General features: G+C 40.9%; 1 protein-coding gene across 9 annotated transcripts in view; it reads right to left on the bottom strand.

Annotated features, from left to right (window-relative positions):
• The window catches only part of HECW1 (HECT, C2 and WW domain containing E3 ubiquitin protein ligase 1), a 249104-nt gene that overhangs the window by 104991 nt on the left and 124309 nt on the right, over positions 1–19804 (bottom strand). The gene's annotated exons all lie outside the window — the stretch shown is intronic.

Here is a 19804-nt window from a genome sequence, read left to right as displayed (position 1 = left end):
TGGTAAGCTGCTGTTGTGCAAATTAGGACCCAAGCTGCCTTCTGGCTGTGATCAGAACTGGGAAGCAAGAATGCCTTTGAGCCAGTGTCTGGGGCATCAGCAGAAACACACCATCAGCAGTTTTCACTGCTGAGCCCCTGAACAGGGCAGAGGAGATGCCATCGGGTGTCAGGCTCCAAGTTCAGCAGGGAGGTGGTGCTACTAGTACTGCCTCCCACTGACTCTGGAGTCAAACCAAATGCTGCTCTGCCCCCAGGAAGCAGCAGCTCCTCGCCACTCTTGCCATTCAGCTGTCAGCCAAAAAGAAAAACAGCATTTATGCAGTGAAGTTCCAATTTCTGCCAGGAAACAGTAACTGAAGTCCCACTCAGCTGTGACTCATTGCTCAGTATATTAAATATTGTGTAGTCAAGCTTAACTTAGAAAGCAAGCTGGTCTCTGCCTCCAGAGAGTGCAATGCAAGGGGGCACTACAGCCCAGCTAGCAGGGATTAAACAACACAACTGTCAGGTTAAGACACAAATGAGGCCTAGATCAAAAATATACAGGTTGAATTTAGACATAATTATAAAATAATGGGCTCTGTTGGACTTGACTTTTTGTCATAATCATTTTGTTTCTTCCAGACTATCTAAATGAGATAAAAGGTACTGAGTAGAGTGAGACTATGACTAAATTCCAGTATGAACATCCCTATTGGACCACAGCTAATTAGTTGCAATTGTTCTTTCTGTCTTCTCAGCTAAGTAGGTTTCAATATACACTTTGAAGCCACTACTGATTTCTGGATAGAGACACATTTAAATCAGAATGTGATTGCTAGAATTTATGACAAGAACTCGGTAACCTTTAGCAGCCAAAATTGTGATCCCACCAAGAAACAGACATTTCCTTATCACTGTGTATTTTTCATGCTATGTCACTAGTTGACATTTATTACACACTCTCTTTTAATGCTTACTATTATGGTCCTTCCATGATTTTGTCCAGGACAGTAACTGGGCCAACCAACCTAGACATGTGCACATTTGCAAAACATGTGGTTTTTTTTCAGTTCTTCAGTATTACTCTGGGTTTCTTTTTAGATCTGCCATGTATGTCATACATCATGGCAGTATGAATAGTTTAGCAGTCTACACTTCGAACAAATTGGGGTGGATCTGATGGGGTCCTGCAAGCACTAGTCTGTTCAAAACTTAAAAATATGTTGCTATTAAATGACCCTTTGGGGGCCATACCTGCATTAATGAAATTATATCAAGGCAGTCATAATATTGTTGCGAATTCTGATATGGGCAAAGCATCCCTAGCATGGCCAAACCTGCACTGGTGAAGCTTGGCATTATACAAGGGAAATAATAAGACATCCAGTCTCATAAGTAAAAGAAAACCAACATAAATTTATTTGCTTCTGGATGATCCATCCCTTCTGTGAAACAGGTGTACCCCACAGCATCCTGTCAAGTGCTCACCGTGCAATCATGGGGGCAAAAAGCCAGCCCTGCTGCATAAATTAGTTATATACTCAGTAGCTGACCCCAGTGTAGTTGTCTGAGATGCAACACTACATCCAAAAGCCAGTCGTTTTGATAATGTCTAGCACTTAACCTTAGCAATAGGAAACACCCACACTTTTTTGAAGCTTTTCCACTTTTCTTCCTGTCCAGCAGATGAGAAAGAGAAAGCATGGCAGAAAGGCTGAAGGAGAGATACACTTATCTTTGGGTTGAGACCTGGGGTGCACCATTAAAAACAGCTGAGCCAAATGCCTCGTGTGTAGCTCTACCATGACAATCTGTGTTCCTCACCCTGCAGCAGTCTGAAGGCACTGGTCTGCCACTCTTCTCACACATGCACTGCAACTTCTCACCCACAATACAGGTCCTCAGGCACGGCAGGGAAAATGCCAGAGAACGCTCAAGAGCAGGTAGACATCCTCTCTCGAAGAATGGAGGAATTAAACACAGATGTACTCAGGGAAGGACAATAGGAAGGCCATGAAACTGATTATACTTTAATTATTGGCATTTCAAGAAGTCAGAAGGAACACCAGTGGAGGAAGGGAGAAAAATCTCCCAACATTAAATCTGCTTTTCTGAAAATAAAAAGACCTAATTGCTGCAGTTCAGATTCACTGTTTTCTAATGCAATACCAGATTGTCCCCAGTAGCGAGGACAAGGCTGCACCTGATGCAGGGCAGGGCAAAAGAGGGTGAGTAGTCAGCAATGTTCACCAGCCACAACACCAACTGAGTTTCATAGTATCTTGAGGCCTGAGATGGGAACATGCACAGGTCATACTGTTCCTGCTTGCCATTTACCATGAAAGAAATCCAGACTGATTTTAGTGGCTACAATATAATTACATTGGGAGTTTTGTCAGTATAAGTAAACCTTGAATTTAGTCATCAGGAGGTAAAAACCCCTCTATCTTCTCAACTGCCACTTAAAATATAGTTAGTTGACAGAAGGACAACATTCATCTTGTCACTTGACATTCTATGGACTTGAAGTCCTTCACATGAAAAGGAACAAATGTGATTTTCCCTCAATAACTTTTCTGCTCTTTTATGCCCTTGAAGTGAGAGCTCAGTCTGAATTAGTTTAATATTTTTAGTTGTGCAGCCCAGACTAATTATTTTACAAGTCCCGCTAATACAAAACAGAATGAATATGATTTTACTACATGCTCTTTTATATCTAGACATGAAGGGATGGGACATGAGCTGCAACTTCAAGCCTAGCTGAATCTCTCTCAGAAAACCAAAGGCTTCCCGAACTGGATTCAAACCTCCTTTTGCTTTCCTTGAATATAACTGGAGCCAGCATCATTGTCACTGATGGGAGCGTATATATTCAGACAGTTAGAGGGCTATCAGTACTTCTTCAAAATATCCTGCAATAAACATATACTGTAAAATCATCATCTTTTCTGCTACAGAGTTTCCTAGCCTCTGAAGAATTGCAAAAGATGACTGCCACGGCCTGTGATGGCTATCTGTGAAACATGGGAAGGTATTTGAGGCCAGATCCAAGCCTCCTGGGACTTGCTAAGCTCAGGAAAAGGTCCAGGTTTGGTAGTGCTTTTCATTTTTACAGCACAGAAAAGAAAGAAGATAGAAGGAGATGAATTAAAACCTAAAATAATAGTATTGTCCTAGTATTACTTTTCCTTGTGAGTAGTTCCTGCAAATGCTAGAAGGAAGTTACGTGACCCTGAATGAGAAAGGAGGCAGACTTCACATTAGCAAATGGAGCCCTTGAGACTCACTCCCTCTTTAGCCATGGTATGTGTTATGGAAAAAGAATTTAAAAAATCTTGAGAAATCCCAGAGCATTATAATCCATCAGCTCTTGCTGTGACAAAATTCCAAGCGCATCACTAAAAATTTGTGAGGCCTCTGAGCAGAGGCCCAGAAACAGAGACTCTCACAACTAATTAAAAGTATCTCCTAAAATACCTTTCTCTTCACTAGTCTACCTAAATATATGGAAGAGTAACAAAGATAACTCTCTTGGTCATGAAAATAAAGTGGCTTACAGGGCACACTTAGGATGCCCCTATTCAGCCTCCCTGTTGCTCTAGGTTAGGATGAGGCAAATACAGGTATAGTGTGAATCAGGTCTGGAAGAAATTGTGTTTACCTGGTGCTGCACTAGAAGATCTGCTTTTGGACACCACAGTGAGCAGTAATAGTGTAGCATGTTGGCAAAACATGCTTTGCAGCACCGAGTTTCCTTTAGCATGTTTGTCAGCTGTGCAGCCCAACTTCAATATTTTTAAAGTCCTGCTGATACGAAACAGGATAAATATGATTTTATTGCATACATCTACCACAACTGGACATGCATAGCTGGCAAATACAAGCACTTACTCCTTTTCCCACACACAGCACAGGAAAACACTGTTATGTCTTAGTTTTAAGTGTTCTGTAATGCTTTTTCCTCTCCAGAAGGACATTTTTGTCCCCTGTGCCCACACAAAGAGATTCAACAAAGCTAAGCAAATTTTCCCATAAGCAAAAGAAACATCTAGAGTAAGTTATCTTCCCTTTCCCTGACGGCCAAAGTACTTCTGTATCAGTAGCTTCTGTTGCGAAAGAATGGCAATATTTAATGACCATAATTTATATCAGTTATCTCCCATGAGCCAGTATTTCTTACATTTAAACAGGAAATTGCAGTGACACGAAAAACAGTGCTGCACTACCTGTTTGCTTTTGTTGACTTACCTGGTGAACATCATGGACATGACCTAATGTTCAATCCAATCACGTTTTGATTTTACAAGGTGCTAATTAAAACCTAGAATATTTTCCACTGAGAGCACAGATTGCAATACAGTAATATCTATTGCAGATTAAATAATCAGATACTGTAAACTGACAAAGCTCTAGCCTGGACAACACTATCTATTCACAAGAGTTTTTCTTTAAAAAAGCAGATCTAAAAACATAACAAAGTATTCAGAAGGGCTCACACTTCCCAGCAGTACTATCCACATCTGTATTGAAGATGGAAGTCTACAATGAAAGAAAACTAGGAACCACAAACGTAAAGCAGCAAAATATTTTCTGTTTGTACACACCGGCTCTGAGGATGAAAAGTGGTAGACTAGAGCACTGCAAAAAGAGAATGCTGAAACCTGTGCTTAATTCAAATAACAAGTGAAAAATAGCCTCAGCTCAGCCCCAAATTGTGCATCAGCAATCAGAAAAAGTGTTGCTAGATGTGTCAGAGCTAAAGATGGGGTGTTGCAGCGCTGGGGGAAAAGGCTGTCCATCACTGCCTGCACTACGTGTGCTTCAAGCTCCAGTTCTCTGTTTTCTGCTTTTCAAGGCCACCAAACTTGCCAGCAGATTTAATACAAAATAAATAGGTTTAATAGCCAGAATTCAATGGTCAGCAGCAAAAGAAGAAGCTGATGCCCTGTCTCCTACGTCCTTCCATCTGCTTTTATCCCCTAATTCATCTGACATGTAAGATGGGTCCAAAACTGCCCAGCACAATGCAGGGGCAGAGTACCAGCTTCCACTCTGCACAGCTTTGCTGATGTTAGTTTAAACCAGCTTGGAGCTACTGTTTTAACAGACCTGTGCATACGTGGGACAGGAGTCCAGAACAAGTAGTCAAAAAATTATTCTCCCCTAATCTATTTCTATTGGCTTTTGCTGTTGCCCTCTTGATTCTCTGAATGCTTAACATTTGGACAACTCTCTAAAACATGTGGAAAAAGGCTTACACTTTCCACAGCTCAGCAGTGAAGTTTCTTATTACAGGAAGAGAGTATCGGACATCATCACGAGTTCACACTTCATATTCTACCATCTTCTTTAGAGAGGGAATTCCTCAGTAGATCTGCAAATGGGTGAGTATTCCCATTTCATCCCAAGTGCTGAATTTAAAAAGAAATAGTTTTGTAAAAAAAAATTGACTAAGCAAACACAGACTGAGTGCTTCGTTTCACTCCATTACTTGACTTCTTCAGTGAAGAAAGGGCTTTGGGATGTAAGGGGCGAATTCTGAAAGGAGCAAATGCAGATCTGAGCTCCATGACTACCACTGACAGAATTATGGCTATAATCCCAGGCACCACTTTGAAAATCTACCCCTAATTAGTGGCAGTGCTTCAGCTGCAACCCCCACTCTGTTAATAGAATTATCCAGCTCTTGAATGCAACATATTCCACTTATCCTGTTAGCTTGTTAAGCCTTTGTGCTGGCACCATAGTATTTTTTTATCAGGTGCCTCCAAACAGCAGGCAGCTTCTCCAGCAGCAGCCTAGCTCCTGTTGGGCTCTCTGCAGCCAGCTCACATCCCTGAAGGACTGTGACCACACACACACAGAGGCTTCCCCATGTGCCACAGTCAGCGGCATTCTAGCCTTGTAATACACCACCTTCTCAATGCCATTCCCTAATTAAGTGGAGAATTTGCCTTTTGTGGGCATATAGTAATTGCCCTCTGTCTACAGAAAGAACCTTTTGCTTCATCTTGCAGCAGTGTTTATTGATTACTTCATTTATTCACAGGAGGCAGAAGTTTTTCATTCCAAAAAGTCCTGTCCTAGAAACCCTTAAAAAAGGTAGCAAGGAAGTGAGTAAACAACTGTTTTTTCCCCATTGAAAAAGTTATGAATTCTTTCAGCAGAGTCTAGATAACAAACCGTGGCAGACAAACTACATTACTGGAAAAAAAACCTGCTGCTTAGTATCATCAGTAAAGTCCTCTAGAAGGCAACTATCAACAGGCTTATGACAAGAGGACATCCAATGACAGTTCATACCCAGTGTATGTCTCCATGTTGGCATGAAGCTATTTCATATTCCCCAGCCGACCCTATGACTGTAGAATGCTATTTCAGCATAACCAGAATCTAGAATCAGAATGTTAAGAGCTAACACTTCCAATTAAAACAAAATCAAGGACTGAGGCAACAAATCAGTATCTCTGGCAGAGTTCAATATCTTTTTCTTCCAAAATTTTATTAGATTCAGCTTTTTAATGGTTTTAACAGCTCTGCCTAATAAACTTCAGTTACCCTTTGACAGCAGAAGAAAAGCTTGATTAGAGATTCTAATCTTCCTTCACTCTTTGCAACTTCATTTAAATAAAGTCTTAGATTTTCAGATACTTTAACACAATAGCACATGCTTGTGCTTTGGGTTGTGGTTTCTGGGTTGATGGCTGAACTACATCTAAGCAGCAGACATTTTCTTTATACATAGCAACTTCTGAGAGGATTGCTTTCTGCAGCATATCTCACCAACTGCTCACACGCTGGCTCTGAGGCTGTATGCTATTTCATGCCAGTGACCCTTTGAGCCCTAACAAGTTAAAGTGGACCAAAGGATGACAGTAGTTTACAGCCCCAATATTCAAAACAAACTCTGGTTGAGTTAGCAGAGAAGAAGGCTCCTTGCAGTTGCTAAACAGCTTTGTACTTTCCAGTGTTACCATCATCCAGAAAAAAAACCCGAAGAAAATCTGGGTTTATGATCAGATTTACATCAGGCAGCTGCCTAATGCTGAACAGGATTGACCCTGTAAACCTGACAGGTCCATACACAGAGTATTAATGTGCTTAACCACTCTGACAGCAAGAACTGCTTGTAAATATTATCCTCTCTGGAACAGCTAAACAATATCCTGCAAGCCACTGAAATAACTGGGAGGTTTGTCATGGAGAGATGAAAAGGCCCATTGGGCTCTCTCTGGATCCTGTAATTCTGCATTAAATTTGCCCCTTAGAGTCCAAATTCAAACTTTTCATGAAAATCCTTTCTTTGTATGGAGAACTAAAAAAAAATTGCTGCTAACACCTTTTCTCTCTGCCTACGAAATGACGAGAGGCACCAACACATAGGATATATAGAGAATAAACACTCTGACACATCCACAATGTCTTTGGAAGGCAGGAAACTTGTGTTAGGCAGCAGTTTATACTTCCAGGCTGTCTTCATTACAGCTTCAGAAACTCCTCACTCCTCTAACACGGTTTGGATGGGACAAGTGCATAGATGAGTAACGCTGACACGTGTGAGAGACAACTGTATCTTTCAGCTAAGCTGTATTTGAAGAACAGCTCAAAGCATTAGTCATGCTGCCCAAGTGTCAGGACAAGGGAATCAAGTCAATGACCCTTCACACCATAAAAGAAGCAGCTAGGCAGTGAACAATGCCCATTCTTCTAAATGAATGCCTCAAATAACAGTTCAACCATGAATACCATTATTTCCAGAAGTGAGCTACAGACACTTTACTTTCAGCCTTGGGTCCTACATTGAGCAGAAATGAGGCGACTGCAGAGATTTAAAATCTGATTTTAAAAGTAGAGAAATACCTCTGCTGCTTCAAATGTCCGTCAATCTTGCTGAATCACTAATAAAACATTTCACTACACAGAGGATTTTTGTAGCTATGATGCCATAGAAAGGCTAAAGCTGGGAAGAAAAGAAAATCTTCTCCTTTTATAGTATCTACAGTCACTCAGTTAATACAGCCTCATTCGCACTCAGTGTTTCTCCTCTGTATCTTTTGGCAGATCTGTGAGACCCAGCAGAAACTGCTTATCTCACCTTAGTAAACCCATGGGTTTGGGGTTTTTTTGTTTGTTTTTGCTTTTGTTGTCTCTTTTTGTGGTTGCTTTATTTTAAATCTTTCTTTTTTAAAAATTCCCAACTGGCTTTTGCTGCCTACAGCATTCAATGTTTTGTTTTTCTTAGGTTGCTGTTTTTCAGAACAGTAGGCTTTAAAAAGTCAACAGCCTCTCTCCAGTGAAGTGGGCGTGTGGGAACACTGACTGGAATCAAACTGCCACAGAATAATCAATGTTGGAAGAGATTTCCTGAAGTCATCTGACCCTTCTGTCAAAACAGGACCAACTTAGAGCAGGCTACTTAGGCCCCTGTCCAGTTCAGCTCTGAATATCTCAAAGGATGGAGATCCCACGAGCTCTCTGGGCAACCTGTTCTAAGGTTTGTCTACTGTCTTGAGAAAAAAATATTCCTGAGGTCTAATCAGAATGTCTCTTGTTGCAACTTGTATCTATGTCCTGCTGTCATTTCATCATGTGCTGTGAGTAGAGTGTGCCTCCTACTTCCCATTAGGTAAAGTCATCAGTAACATCCCAAATATTACTTTCCTTAAGACTGATGAATAAATAAATCCAGCTGCATCTCTGCCAATCCTCATATGCAAAGTCCAATCTGAAGGATAAAGAAAGCAGAGGCCAGACTCATCCTGAAAATGACAGTGGTAGTGTGTTACAGCAAACTTGAGGTATGGCAAAGACTTCTGGGGAGAAGCAATATTTACAAAATCTGATCTCCAAGATTAACAAATTAATTCATTACAGCAATTTAGTCATCACCAAAATCACTGTGAAGGATTTAGCCTGGTTCATATAGGTTGCAAGACTTCTGAACATAAAGTCATTAAATACAACAGGAGGGGAAAGGGATGTCAACTAAATGCAGAAGTGCTGTCACTTCAGAAAATCATTAACTTCAGTGTGTATAATGATTAAGAACTTGTAGCTCTTAATAAATAAATCACATCTTATCAGCATCAGAGGCATTTTCACATGTGTCAGGTTTGATGGAAACCAGTGTACAATTCAACTCAAACACTTCAGCCAACACTGGGAAACTGTTCTGTGGCACTGAGCAAGGCAATGCAGAAGTTCATACCCCACGCTAGACACCACCCAGACTGTCCTCATCTGTACTCATAAGGAAGAGAAGTGACTCCCATTCCCACACAAACTCCATATCCCCTGCTCTCTAGATCCCTCCCCTTGCCAAACACGCTTTCATGAAAGCAAATGTCTTCTGCAGAAAACATCACCCCTCATCTCCACCAGGAACATTGCTGCCCTCTGCCAGGCAAACAGGTCATCCCTTCCTTCCTTCCCGCCCTGCACAGGCAGCCCTCACGTTTGCTTGTCTGCAACTGTGTGAGTAATGATGGGCAAGGAAAGGAGAGGAGAGCTGGGCTGTCGCTGCTGCCCTTCCAGCAGCAGCTCTCACTCTGCTCTTCCCGATCCTGCAGTAGCAGGAACATATTGGTCAGCATGCAAAACTTTGGGCTACATGGAAGCAGGTCTGATCCAAAGCACCCCCTTGACCCATGCCCCCTTAAACGGTTGGAAAGAGAAGAACATGAGACACGATTTTTCCAGCCTTTTCCACAGGCTGTGATGCCAGTCTACGGTGAGACACAATGGATAACTGCTGAATTTGGAAGTTAATTTTGAATCTTCTAAAAGTGGTAAGAGATTGGCCACCGACTTTATGGCATTAATATTTTATCCTTTATTCTTCTGCTACAGTAGCATTATATATCCCTGAGCTGCAGGACACTGAAGTAGCCTGTGCTATGTATCACTCACAGCAAAAAGTTAGGATGTCATGAGAATAAACTTGGCAATTTCCACCTCCATTCCTCACCCTCAAAAGCACAACTGAAAAATAAACATGCAAACTCTGAGCATCCTCTCAGTGGTGGCAGCTCCAAAAAGCATGAAGACTCAGAGCATTCTACTGCACAGTGTAGAGAGGTAGCTGCGAAAACAGCAGTCCTGCAAGCTAAGCCTGACATTGTCACAGCTCACCCCTACAGCAAAGGAGATGTCTCACATGCCTGGGTGTGTCTGGCAACTCTGAGCACTTTGAGGTTCACACAGCGACCACTGCCAGCCTGCTGTCTGAGAGGCAGCCAAGTGGTCCTAAAGGCTGTTTGGGGCCAGAGCACAGCACGCTTTTCAGGCAGCCTGGACCTCTCCTAATCAAGATGATGTTCAAAACCTTGAGAGGAAGCAGTCAAATACAACATGAAAGAAATTTACTAGAAAAGGAAAAAGTGGAAAAAGAAAAGGTAAAAAGGCAGAGCTCTATAGAACACTAGTGGAAAACAAAGGAAAAAGCAGTCAAGGATTCTATAAGGAAAGCAAGCAATTAATTAATAAAATTCCAGATCTTTGCATCCTAAAAAAATCCCATTCTCCCTTTCAGACACATCTCAAAACACCCAAGCCAAACACCAGAAAAAAAACAATAGCTCAACTATGATCAGTACAGCTTTGTTAGAACTCAAACCCAATGGCAGCAGTTTTCAAACTTGCCTGCTAACAAAGGTAAGTGAGATCCTTTCGGGAAAAACAAGAGAAATAAATAGGCTGCTTTAAAACCCGGGATTTCCTGACAACTAGTGGCACCTCCAGACTTTTCCAGTATTAGGTTTAACTATTCCCATGTAGCTGAATCAGTTGTATGGTAACAGACATTGGTTGCCCTCTTTACCTCTGGAATCAAAGTCCTAGTACAGTTGTAGTCTGCCAGACAAAAGGTCATAAACATGTTGGTACCTGAAATATAGTCCATTATACATTTTGTGAACTGAATTTTAACAATAATCCAGGGTTAGTTAGGTATTATGAGTAATGCTGGTGCCTTTGCTAAGAGTATCAACATGTGGTCTAATTAATGGGGTTTATACCTATGTTCACCATAAAGTCCTACCACATAGCCATAAGGGCGAAAGCTGCCTCGGTGTAAATAAAAATCAAACTGGTTGAGTTAAAAAGGGAAGTGTGTAAGAACAATATAGTTGCTTTCCATCAGATTTTACAGATGTTTGAATTTAAGCCTCATTTTAAAGTGGAGATATTGAGTCGGGATATTGAGCATGCTTTCAGTATGGATGGAAACAAGCTTGTCTGAGAACTCAGCTAGTTAACCGGGGGAAAAAAGCCCAGATATTTAATGGAAGTGAAAAATACTTCTCAGGAGACTCAAGGATTAAAAATTAACAAAAGGTTCACAATTCTATTAAAGAAATATTCTTATGCACATCTGTTGATATCTAACATACTGACCTACATCCATTTTGCCACCTGTATGAAAGCCTGAGAACAAAAGAGGTCCAAGTAATAATTATAGGAAAAAAATATTTAGAAAAGTGTGTAATATTATATAACTTTATTCCATCAGCAAAACTATGTTAAGGGAACATGATTATCCCGTCAAGCTCCAAGAAACCAGAAAATGCAAACCTAAAAGATAACTGTGAAGCATAAAGTCTGCTTCTTGACAAATATAAATTGCAATGCTTCTTTCTTTTTTATCTGTCTCCAATCATAACCTTTTCCCAATATAACATTATTAATGTATTTGTGGATCACCTGGATTTTGTGTGAAGTTAAGTACAGACAATTCAAGATATACTCAATAAACAGACAAAACAAAGGATGACATGATCATCATAGGGTTTGCATGCATTACATGTACATACACACAACAAGAACATTCATGCACACTGCACTCAAATGGCAGATTCCTGCAGGCACCAATGTGTGTTGGGATGTTGAAAAACCTTCTGGCTTTCAGTCACCACCTGCTCTTCTCTATCACCTACTTATGGTATTTCTACTGAAACAACCCACGAGTTATACCACAAACATTCAAAATGACCTACAAATCCCCCAGTTGTAAATGTGTGCAAGTTCACCTCCCAGTGATTTCCTCAGTCAAGTCTGCTGATTTTATACAGGTTATCTGAGGGTATGAGTTATTTCAGAGAGGGAGAGATTTTAAGTACTGGTTACTTTTATAAAGGGTCATGCATTGTAAAACTACAATAATGTTCTCTCTTCAGATCTTTATCCCACCCCCCTTCTTCCCAGGAGTAAGGAAAGCAGAGCAGAAAACAAAAGAAAGATATTTCAAGAAAAGTAAGTTATTTTTCTCCATTACTCGGCCTGCTGAAAAATCCTTGGTTACTGAAAATCCAATAAGGAATAAAGCTGATAGCATCTATCAGCTGCAGTAGATATGAAACTTCACTGCAGGACTACACATAGGCAGGTTTAGTGCAGGCTTCAGATCTAGCTTTAACAAGTTTTATGATCTCTTTCTTTCCCTATGCGTGTCTGACTGTTTGTCTGGCTGCTGTTCTGAGGTAAAGAAATCCTCCAGGCATGCTCGTGAATGGCAGTTGCTGAAATTTGCTGAAAATTGCTGAATGAGAGACTGGGCACACAATTGCTCATCTCAAGTTCCTCCCTCAGCTTGTATTCACATATAAGTGATACAGGTGCATGGACACAAGAAGAAGACTGGTACCTAGCTCCCAGCTTTCCTCCCACTGTGTCAACTTTCCAGCCAGCCACAGGAAACACAGCATCCTTTAGCTTAGGAATATGTGATTCCACATCTCTTTCATTTGTGGGTAGTTCAGAGACTTTATAATTTGTGCACCTACCCAAGAATTTATCAGTATTTTCAACTACGCATCAAAGCTTTGTAAAATGATACCTTGCTTTTGCACAGCAAATACACCACTTATATGTTCAGCTTATTTCTCATCTGTGTGTCCTAAACATTTCCCTCACATCTGAAAACCTGCAGGCTACAGCTCTCACTGCAACACAGAACATAGGCAGCTTGGTCAGTGCATCAGGAGTTCCTAGACAGAGATGCCAGATAAATCTCCATGCTCTTATCTGAAAGAAAACAAAACAAACAAACCATCCAACAAAAAAACACAACCAAAACAACCACCAAATCCAATTTTACTCAACTTTGCTTTATACTCCAAAGCAGCTGTCCAAAATGACATGCCTTACAGCAAATTAAGCCATTTAAAATGGCCAAGAAAAGAAACACAATGCAAATAACTTGTATCTAGCCTATATTTGTGCAGTAGTTCACCCAGGCTTTGAGAGAGAGACTACTAGACAGGGATATCTCTATTACTTCAGTGGATCTGGCTTTCAGATTACCATAATCCACACCAATAGATTAAAAACCCATAGTCACACCTTTGTTAACATCTCTCCCCGCAGAGTAACTCTCCTCTTGCCTTTTCACTCAGTAGTGAGTCTGAGACCCAGCAGCAGACACTGTTAAACAAAAGATCATCTTCAAGAAACAACTTGAGCCTCTGGCATCCTAGCATTGTTTTAAAACATCAGATATTTTAAAAACACACCCATGAGCCACTAATTCTGCTGCATTTACCACGTTTCCCTGATGTCCTATTTTTGTGTCATCACAGAGGTATCACAAGAATTTTACAAAACAAGTTCCTTTGCTGCCCCAGCTCCACCTACTTATTTTGCCTTGTTCTTTGTAAACTCTTGAAGGGCCATTTGGGATTTTATTCATTGCTTCAAATAAGCAGTGAGTTCATGTTTTTCCCTGTACACCTTTTAAAATTTATTCAACATCTTAAGAAGGCTTATCCACACTAACAGTTGTCTCTCAGCTAATATTTGCATTCTTTCTTCAACATGAGTAATTTCTTCTTTGTTCTAAACTAATCAGCATGGCTTAGTATGCCGATTTTCCTGAATGGACACGTCAGTCAGAAACCTGGCCACTGCACTTTTCAGCATGGCTAATACTTGCTATTTAGTCCTCTGCTTTGTCTCATCAGCTAATAGGAATTAATAGCAGATTACGGTCTATGACAACAACTTTCATTTGAGAATTTCTAACCCTTTCAGAAAACATTAATTCTTAGCACATACCTGAGAGGTCATACATTTGCACCCACATTTGAGATGACACATAAAGATGACCAACAGTAGTGCTATATAACAAAACTGAACAAGATATAAAAATAAAGGCTCAACTATCTTGACATTGCAGGTACTAAAGATGGATCATCACTAAGAAATTAGAATCTGAACAATAAGAATTCACGCATTAACTAGTCTTGAAAAAGTCTCGGTATTATTTTAATGACCACCAGAACACAGGCTTCTTTTCTTGATGAAAGCACAATGTCATCCCAGAAACATGACTGTAAATTACTTCCTGGGTCATGGGGGCCAATACATACAGCAATTGGTACATCTCATCCCAAGTGATTTAGATTTCTTACCTAATTAACATAATTCCTACTTCAAAAGTCTTCTACCTCAGAAGGTAGAAGTAAAGCCTTTGATACTGTCTCCCACGGCATTATCCTCAAGAAGCTGGAAGCCCATGGCTTGGACAAGTACACTTGTTGCTGGATTAAAGACTGGTTGGATGCCTGGGCCTAGAGAGTGGTGGTGAATGGTGCCACATCCAGTTGGTTTCCGGTCACTGGTGGGATTTCCCAAGGCTCAGTATTGGGGCACATCCTGTTTAATATCTTTACTGATTATTTGGACAAGGGGACCAAGTGCACCCTCAGTCAGGTTTCAGATGGGTGAGAATATTGATCTGGAGGGTAGGAAGGGTAGGAAGGCTCTGCACAGGGATCTGGACAGGCTGGATTGATGGTCTGAGGCCAGTGGTATGAGGTTTAACACGGCCAAGATCTGGGTCGTACACTTTGTCCACAACACCCCCATGCAGTGCTACAGGCTGGGAGAAGAGTGGCTGCCTGGTGGAAAAGGACCTGGGGGTGCTGGTCCACAGCCGATTGAACATGAGCCAGCAGTGTGCCCAGGGGCCCAAGAAGGCCAATAGCATCCTGGTCTGTATCAGAAATAGAGTAGCCAGTAGGACTAGGGAAGGAATTTGTCCCCCTGTACTCAGCAGTGGTGAGGTTGCACCCTGAGTACTGTGTGCAGCTCTGAGCCCCTCACTTCGAGAAAGACACTGAGGTGCTGAAGCATGTCCAGAGAAGGGCAATGAAGCTGGTGAAGGATCTAAAGAGTAAGTCCTGTGAGGAGCAGCTGAGGGAGCTGGGGTTGTTTAGCCTGGGGGAAGCTCAGGGGTGACCTTATTGCTCTTTACAACTACCTGAAAGGAGGGTGTAGCAAGGTACGGCATAGCCTCAAGCTGTGGCAGGGAAGGTTCAAGTTGGACATCAAAAAGAACTTCTCCAAGGAAAGAGATGTCAAGCTATTAGAATGGCTGCCCAGGGAGGTGATGGAGTCAGGCATCCCCCAAAGGTGTTCAAGAAATGACTGGACTTGGCACTTAGTGCCACGGTCTAGTTGAAGGCTGGTGATTGGTCAAAGGTTGGACTCGATGATCTTGGAGGTCTTTTCCAACCTAAGCAATTCTATGATTCTGTTCTGTGATTCTATATCTCAGTTGCAATTCTACACAAACCCATAAGTTTGTTGTTCACACTCGAAATTTCCTCTCCCTATATTGTTATATAAACGCCCAAAGAACTTCAACTCATAAGTACCAGAGGTTATCAGAGATCCTAAAAATGTTTGATTATGCATTCAACAAGAATTTGATTTTATATTAAAAATTGTGCAAGAAAAGATGCAGATCAGAATCACGTGTCACCTGATACACGTGCTTTTAAAACACCTTAGAAGAAATTCAGTAAAAAGAAACATGGTGAAGCTATAAGCAATGCTAACTGATACACAGATGGGAGATCAAGAGCTTCTTATCTCCATCTTCGCTAATCCTGGAACATGGGAGAAGAAAACAAAATTGAATAAAGGTAAATGCAAAATGGAGGAAAGCAAAAAATTTTTTTTCTTGCAAGGCCTAATTAAAGAGGGAAATTTGACCCTGTGGGGATAGAGAAAGCATACACTTGACAAGCTCAAAATTATTTGCCTGCTGCAACGACTTGCAGTCATCAAGCATCCCACTTAAAACACAGACACAAGTTTTTCCAGCAGCTGCCCCTTTACACACATCCAGTGCACAGTGAGAAAGGACAGCTAGTGAAAACATTAGGGCCTGTCATGGTGTGGATAAACAGTCAAGGAAAGAAAACAGAGCACAGAAAACCAAACCAAATCCTTTCCTCTTCATGTCCCGTCAGGCAGTGCTGCAGACATACCAAATCTGACCTGGAGGATTTCATGCCCATGCACTGCAGGATTCTTATAACTTCCAAGGTCTTAGGTATTGGACTAGCTGCATACTGGAGAGGACTCACCCTGGCAGCATTCCTGCTCCTTTTTTTCCTGATTAAGAAATGTACTTTTTTAAAATTAAGATTGTGCCAAGTATAAACAGTACTTTCACTAAAGAATAGTCAAACACACACACAAAAATGGGTAGAACACAACGTTCTCTTTTTTAATCCATTAGCAGGCCTTTAGTGCACCCACTGAGACTTAAATCAATGTGTAAAAAATTGGCAATAACAAATCAAACTGACAAATGCTGGGGGAGAGGACAGAAATAATCTATTTTGTGAAGCAACAACAAAGCAAATCTTTTTGCAACTTCTGAACTGATACACGCAGGAAGGCTGAGTCATATAGCCTAAACTACCTCTAGTAATTTCTCTGGTGTTCACCCACAATCAGATTCATACCCTATCACAGTGGGTAAGTCCTAGAAGGAAGGAAGCAGGAGGTGCTTCATTCAGCAGTCTATCACATTCACCTCTGAAGTGTACTCCACAGGTCTAATTCCTTCCTTCCTTCTCCCTTCAACAAAACTAAATATCTGCTTGCAGACCCACTGTGTAATGTCAGGAACTGCACTGTTTTTCATTCACCTGACCAGATGCAAGAGGGAGTATCTAAGAATGTAGAAGGCCAAAGCAAGAATGATTATACTAGTGCAATGTGTTGAACAGTTGCTGATCTCTCCATAATTTACTAAACCACAGAAGGGAGTAATATGATGTGCAGATATTACTGTGGCTATTATATGACTGTAAAAAGAGACATTCAGAAAGCAAAAGTATCTAGGAAATACCAGACACGTATTGAACCCATTAACAAATAAATGGCTTGTGTAATGGTTGTCTTGATGTTGCTGAGATAAAAATCACTCCAGTTCGCATCTGTTATACTTTTTATTTCTTCACTTCAATTCTGTGCTGCACTGCAAGTCTGCTAATTAAACCACTCCAAATCTACATTTAAGAGTTCATACAGGATCAGATGTCCAGTAAGGTTAAATTTGACCCAAGTGTTTTCTTTGAAACAGTATGTGCAAAGAAACTAGGGCAACAGGGAGAAGCCCAAAATTGATGCAACTGACCTGTAAAGTGGCGATTAGACTGTGGCCAGTGATACCTAGGGATGGCTCAGCAGCACCACAATTAGTGCTGCTTAATTAGAGTCCATGAGAGGGCAAGACATTGACAACATTTTAATAGAAACTGCAAATGGTAGCATTAACCCTGGCTTTTGTTCTGTTCCACTCTGCTTTAAATCTGCAGAACTGCACATTTAGACTACCAGAATAGGAAAAAACCTGATGGATGAGCACTTACAGAATTATTTTACTTCATAATTTAAAAGATGCCAACTTTTTAAAAATGTTACCTCTTTCCTGTTTAAATCCATTGCAGCTATGCCTACAGCAGTGCATCATGTGTGAAGCTACTAGAAATTTAAGCATGTCTGCACTGGTAAAAGAGGACTAAAGATGACAGTATCAGGACCTCCACAACTTCCAGGTCAGATCACTCACATTCCACTTTTCAGTGCACTGAAAAGGACACCTGCCCCAGCCACACTGCCTGTATAGGCACACAGCCTTTCCATGCTTCAAGTGCCTGGTACTCTGCCAGGGATATATCTGATATATAGGTTCTTGCATTCTCTCATATATTACCTGGATTTGTCACAGGATGCAAAAAAGCAGTGGCTGCCAATGCCTCAGCAATATGTGCAGCGTGGTTGCCTGACACAGCACTCAGTGCTGATTGTTTCAGAGTGGCAGGGCCAGTGTGCTGAACATCCTCCTCAGTGACAAGGACTGCATTCCAGGGAGGTGCTGTGCTGGTCTGCGCTGACCCCTTGCCCTGCACTGCATTTGCACCACACAAAGCTGCTCTTTTCCCTTCTCCCCTAGATGTGCAGTCCTTGAAGATGTGTGTGAAATATGCCAGAGGATTTATGCAGAAAAAACATTGAAGAGTATTTTGGGTGCATTTCTTGCATCAAGTCTTTTCCAATCCACTCTGATTTTTGATGCCAAGCCTAATTTTAGGTACTTGCACTTGAAATTCCATTATGATGATCAAATACACTACACCTCCGTCTTTCGTACGGACAGATCAGGAAATTACGAAGACTGTAAAATTAAGTAACATTTAAAATGTTAACAGCTGTGTGCTGGAAAGCAGAGACATTCCTCACGGGTTGGAACAATAAAAATGCACATACCTATATGTTGGGAGTTGTAGGCTGCTGCTCAGGAAATCAATGCTGGTATTCACAAAGAAAATTGATTGTACCTCCCCTGCTCAATTTGTGCTTATGAGCACCTACCTCTCATAAAGAGTCTAAATCTATGAATGGGTGGCGATAGGAGTTTCAACCACACTAAGCTGAAAAGTCAATATCAAGATAGGGGAAAAAAGCCACCAGGAGCATGGACCTGGATAATTTCTTACTTTAGCTATTGACATATCTGGAATCTGTCATAATGAAAATGCAAGTGACCCTACTTGTCAAGTCTATTCTGTTTTGAAAGATTTTGTCAACTTGAAAGAAAATAATCAAACATTTCCAGTAAAGTCAGCGGAGTTTCAGCACATGCTCTGCACCTTTACTGAATCAGGACTGTAAATGCAAACATTACTGGACTGCACTCAGAACAGTGTTTCATTGCAAACGAGTTTTCTTTGTATTTAAAGAAAATCTCAACCATCCCAATTAAATATGTGAGTAGAGGAAATAAAAGGAAGGAAAAGTTTATTATTTATAACACAGTGACTATAGTTATGCTGCAGTCAGAGGACCAATTACACCCTGGTTATGCTTTCCAACTCCACTAATTCATATAAATGGAGTGCTTGCTACATGACAGGGTAATTGCAGTGTAAATACAATAGTCTTTATACAACTGGATACTGAAAAAGTGTCAGTGTTACTGAGGTGGCAATAAGAATTAATTTGGACGTGTCATTAACCTTCAAATTCTTTGAATCAGTGATAATTAGGATATAGAAAAGCATAATCAAAAATGTAATTACACTGAACAAAGGGCTCAACTGCACGAGTATTAAGAGGCTGCTCATGGGAGTAAGTATGCTTGAACATAAACTGAGGATCACCAAATCAAGCTGTAAAACACTACCATGGTTTTATAATGATGCAATGTGGAAGTGAAAAACTTAATTAAGGACATTTTTGAGCTGTAAGAAATGTGCTGAGGGTTGTTGTGCACACCAAAAATAATTCCCTTGTATTTTGTACTGGGGGATCAAATTCTGCCAGGAAACTCGCCTTTCCCTCCTAGTGCATGTTAGCTGTAGCTCCTGTAGTGGCTAGTGGATCCATTCTCTAGAACATTTCAAAACAAATGTACAATGAATGCAGACAGGACTTTGAAACATGAAAGTGCTAAAGTTTCCTATGCACATAAAATCTTTACCAATTCCCTACTAAGAGGTACTACTAAACTTCTTTGTTCTAAC

This window comes from Manacus vitellinus, unplaced genomic scaffold (assembly GCF_001715985.3).
Source record: "Manacus vitellinus isolate BGI_N305 unplaced genomic scaffold, ASM171598v3 scaffold_3_pilon, whole genome shotgun sequence".
Lineage (NCBI taxonomy): Eukaryota > Metazoa > Chordata > Aves > Passeriformes > Pipridae > Manacus > Manacus vitellinus.
The sequence above is the reverse complement of the archived record's forward strand: the minus strand, read 5'-3'. Positions and strand labels throughout refer to the sequence as shown.